Raw genomic sequence first — 5,696 nt, 5'->3', positions numbered from 1 at the left:
TAAGAATATCATTCATTAATTTTTGCACAGATGCTGAAACCCTTGCCTTACTGTAATAAAGTCCTGTATCAGCCATAACAAATTCAAAGCACAATAAAGTCAACATTTCAAGGTGTTTACTGAGTTGTGTGGTGGTTCTTAAGATATTATATGCATAGGCTTATAATCAGATCATAATCAGCATATCGACCATAACACAGAAGTCTGTCTTTCAAGAAAAAGGGATATGAGACGTTTTTAGTCAGATGATGTTTTTAATTCAACATGTTTGAAACTTAAGAATGATGATATGTACAGTAGTAGATTTGTAGGCCTAACATGTTATGCCTATCTTGCATGAATTTAACAATTATTTTCATACAGTCATACTAATTGGGATTCATGTCGATAAATATGAGTGGACAGGAGGGTGAGCGTGAGCAACCATTCTCAATGTGACAACCATTTCGTTTCACTTTTGTGACTGCTAGCCTATATTCCTTTTTTATTTCAATTCCAACCTTGGTGATGAAGCAATATTTTTCACCGGGTTGTCCACGTTTATATAGCCTGTATGAAACAACACGGTAAGAACACATGGGGCGAAGTATCTAGGATGCGCTTTTAGTAGTCCATCTTCAGAACATTGTAGTTTCACACGGCAGACCCACGTCATTAACATCCGCCGTCGCATAATTACGTAGCCTACTGTAAGTGCAGTCGGATTCTCTTAGCACCGCGGTTGTCTTTTCCTAAGCCCTTATGAATTATCCTTTATATCTTTCCTTCACCTCATAACGTTTTCCAACGAGGTCAAGGAAAAGTGGTTAAGAATAGGAGTTAGTACGTATTTTTTTGACTATTCGACCGCAGCCAAGATATACAAACACAGACTGATTACACATGTGGGACAGCTGGCTGGCAGGGGGAGAGTCCGGGAGGTGACAGGCTGAAGCAGGCAGGAGAAGAGGGAACAAGGCAACAGGGCTAATGGGTAATGGAATACAGGTGTGTGGGAGCAGCAGGGGGGAACAGGTGATGAGGGGAACTCTGAGGACATCTGGAGGCTGGGAAGAGGATGGCAGGACTGGGGAGTGAAGGGAGAGATAGACCAGGGCACAGGGGAACAGATCATGGCAGACAGGGGCAGACTGGGACAGATCATGACATATATATATATATATAAATATGAAATAGAGTGAGAGAGAAAAAATGAACTCACCAGGAACAAATGCCATTACCACACACTTGAAGTTTGAAATCGTCAAATATACTCTCAAAAAGGCTAGGAAATCTGGGCCATCAGACTAAATCAGAAGTAACAAGCCTCTGTGTTGTTTTGGACCCTGACCTGAGTTTTGAACACCACATAAACAGGGTGGCAAAGACAGCGTTCTTTCACCTGAGAAATTGAGCCAAGGTACGATCGCTTTTAATTCATGCTTTTATATCAAGCAGACTTGATTACTGTAACGCTCTTTTTACTGGCCTTCCCAAAAAGACAATTGAGAAACTACAACTGGTTCAGAACTCTGCGGCTAGACTATTGACGAAAACAAGGAAGAGAGAGCATATAACCCCTGTTCTGGCTGCACTGCATTGGCTCCCTGTGTCTTTCAGAGTTGATTTTAAAATTATTCTACTTGTTTTTAAGGCTCTTAATGGCTTAGCACCCCCATACATATTAGAGTCCTTGGTGTCCTCAGGTCCTCTGCGGCAGGTCTTTTAAAAGTACCGCAGGGTCCCCAAAAGAAAATTGGGGAAGCCGCCTTCATTCACTACGCGCCAAAATTGTGGAACTCCCTGCCTAAAGGTGTTAGAGAGGTGGACTCAGTAGACATTTTTAAACGACAGCTGAAAACATATCTTTTTAACCTGGCATACAATCACTAATACTTCTTTCCTACTCTGTTTTTCTTAACTTTTTTATTATTTTATTGTTTTTACTGTCTTTATTTTTTTTTCTATTGTTTTTAATGTTTTTACTTATTTTATTGTTTTTACTCATTACTGTGATATGGTTGTGCCGAACTATTCATTTTTGTGATATGGTTGTGCTGAACTGTCAAAGCACTTTGAGCTGCATAGTCTGTATGAAAAGTGCTATGCAAATAAAGTTATTATTCTTATTAAATCGGGGGAGACCCCAGACGCATGAAGGTTCCAAAGCAGTAAGAAAAAGTGAAAGCAAAGAAGCCCATCTTACAGTATGTACCCTTGTTGTTAAAAACATGCCCGGGCTTGATCAAACACCACACTTAGTCATTTGTTGGTAGGATTACCTGCCCACCCAGGTAGGAGGGGCTGATAACGTCGGGTGGGAGGGGCTGATGACATCAGGGGGAGTGACCAATGTGTGCACGTTCACGGAAAAACTACTCAACTTACTGTTACCCATCAGGTATAATGCAGTTTGATTACATATGTAATTAATCAATACTACATGGGAAGCCATTACTTGATTCTGCTAAGACATTTTGATGAGATTCCACAGAAGTATGTGTGAATATGTTTAATTGTTTTTATTATTATTATTATTATTATTATTATCATTATTATCCTGGGTTTCAGAGAAGAATTTTACATTGAACAGAACATAACCGATAAGACAGCTAACAGCTACAGTTGAGAAATGCAGAGAAAAAAAGGTAGGCTAAAAAATACAGCCTAAAAACACATAAAAGAACACTAAACAGAACACAAAGAAATGAATGACAGTAGAAATGAAGATAGACTTGCTCTGTCTTGTCTTTCCATCCTTCTGGCCTGTGTAAAGAGAGAGAGAGATTTCAGTTTCACTCTTAATTTCCGCCTCAGTTGATGACCTGGTTGTTGTTGCATAAGAGCTGCTCACATGTGGAATTGGAGTCTCGCCAATAGAAGTATGCCGTTGGGGACAAAGTTTGAAGCAAGAGGGTGTGTGAGGGAAGTGTGTGTGCATGTGTAATAGACTGTATCCCGAGACATTATTTCAAAGATTACTGTATCACACTGATAGCATTTACAGTTTTTTCTGAATGCTTAAACACTAACAGTGATTCTTGAAGCACTATCTCTGAAACCATTCCTAGCACAAATGTTTTTGTTTTCTTCTACTGTGCTTTTGTTGTTTGAGGAGTGTTACTGTAGAACATTTTGAGAGAAAAAACAAAACTTTTTCCCCTTATTTGTATTGATAGTGTGTTATGTTCAGAATACACATTTGGATACCTGTGTGTATGTGTGTTTACTACATGTATGACAAAACTATTGCAAACTGCTATGCCCTGCACACAGAAAAAGCTTTTCATTTATACTATCAGTGTGTAGTTGGTGCTTTGTGTGCTTATTCAAATGATGGTTTGTGTGTACTGTATTGACGCAAAAACACAAATTTTAAAAGAGTTTTGCAAGAATTGTTTGCTTTTGCAAGAGATGTATAATGTTCTGCTGGTTTGGTGTAAGGTTTTGTGGTTAGTGTGTAGAGTTTTGCAAAAATAGCCTATAGTTTCAAAGATAGTGCCTAAGCAATGAGAAAAAACTGTAATTCCTACATCACCAACATGCAACCAGCAATAAGGAGCGTACAGGTCAAAGCCACACTGCCAAGGCCTCTTGATATTTTTCACACAGTCTGCTGTATGCGCTCAGTAAGGTCTCTCAAATGAAAACCAGTAGGGGCTTGGAACATTTTGCAACTTGTGGCTGGCAGTAGTCTAGCATGCATGGGGCGGAGCTATGGGTGGAGTTTAGCGAAAAGGGAAAAACCCACAGAGTTTCAGGGGAAATCTGAAGGAGACACGACTGCCATGAGAAGAAAACAGGAAACGAATATTAAGGGAGCTTCCAGAGATGATATCATTGTAATAGTACAGTCCAGTAAGAGCTCCACCTCCACCGTCCCTCTATAAACTTCCTCTCCCCCATGGAACTTTGCCCTTTGTTGTGATGTTACAGCAGCATGAACACACAGCTAAGAAACAGAAAACAGAAATATCCATGCATATGAAATCATTCACAATCTGAGGAAGAAATGGAAAAGTACCTATACTAAGCAACATTCCTACATGCTCACTTAAAGTTTTTTTTGCTAACAAGCATCGGTCAATACTGAAGCCACTTTCATCAAAACTCTTCATACAGTCTGAATTACCAACATGCATCTTGGCCAAACAGTTCATCTCACCTCCAAAACTCAAACCACCAAAACACTTCATACTCAAAAACACTCAAAATAAGCTTGTTCCACCATAACACTGGCAACAGTTCTCACTCAGAAAGCAGACACTGTCACTCATAACACACTGACCTAATAAACACTAACAACAGGGAGCATTACGTAAATGCTGAACTTTTATCTTTGAAGTTTGAATGATTTTTTATATAAATCAGTATTTCATTATAGAATAAGAATAACACCTTTTCACTTTATTGACTGTACTAAAGTATATGTAACAAGAATGAATGAGAAATGCAGCAATTTACTTCAATATCCTTTATTTTATTTATATATTTGCATATAGTAACTTACTTAGTTAGTAACTTACTTACTTACTTAATAAAAAGTTGAAACAAAAAAAAAAACAATTTCCTGAAATTCCATGGCTGCAATAATACAGTAATTACAAAAAAAAAAAAAAACATCAACAACATGTATAGTTTTGTCTGTTTGGTAAGGAGACTAAAAGCTTTCAGCTGTGTTTGGAATGATTATTATTTCATTTTATTGTAAATATTCTGCTAATATTTTCTATATATGCTAAGATATATATATACTATATTGAAATATGGTTACTGCAGAAATGCACAAAATTTGCCATCATTATGTTTTGAATATGTTTTTAACAGTTTTGAAAACAGTGTGTTAGCATTTGAAAAATGTGCTGCAAATATATAATGTTTTGCAGCTGGTGGAGTATGAATGAGAAAAGAGTTCATGAATTTTGGAAAATGTGCTCATTGAATGCATTTTGTGTGAGCTGGAATGTGCCAATGCATTAATCTAATAGATAACATTAACCAAGTGGCCTTGACATAATCATAACTCTCTGTCTTCTGGAAGAAGGTGCTCACCTCTTATTATGCATCTCCTAGAACTATAATTATCACTGGTTGTTCAGTCTTGTTCATATGACCTTATACTTCTTCACCAATATCTTTATTATATTCTATGTCTGTTTTAACATAATCATGACTATTCAACACTATAAAATTTCCAGTTCCTTGGCTCCCAACCTGCAGATTGAATACACCTGTCAAACTGCCACTCTATTGTCCTAAGTCTCTCTCTGGTCCAGTATATATGGTAGATAGATAGATAGATAGATGGACAGATAGATAGATAGATAGATAGATAGATAGATAGATAGATAGATAGATAGATAGATAGATAGATAGATAGATAGATAGATAGATAGATAGAACTAGTCTGTCTGAGTAGGCCAAACTGAACTTATGGGAAAGTGTAATAGGTTTTTTTAGAGACAAACAAGGGTGGAAACAAGTGTGGGGACAGAATGTGAAGTGTGTGTCTCGTGTGTGTGGGAGAAACTAAGATCCTACGGCCCCCAAAGTAAGTCCACCGCTGACTAATAGGAGGGAAAAACAGCAGTACTAGGATTGAGAACCACAGTTTTAAACAGAGCATTCACAAAAGAAGTGACCACACCCACTGAAGGACATCCTGTCTCACTGTAACTGAAAACAATAAAAGAGCACGAGAAGTGAAACGAAACTGA

Source organism: Centroberyx affinis, unplaced genomic scaffold (assembly GCF_046629955.1).
Source record: "Centroberyx affinis isolate AG114_WGS23_722 - 3 ecotype Tasmania unplaced genomic scaffold, CSIRO-AGI_Caff_v1 ptg005319l_1, whole genome shotgun sequence".
NCBI lineage: Eukaryota > Metazoa > Chordata > Actinopteri > Beryciformes > Berycidae > Centroberyx > Centroberyx affinis.
Note: the sequence above shows the minus strand (reverse complement) of the source record.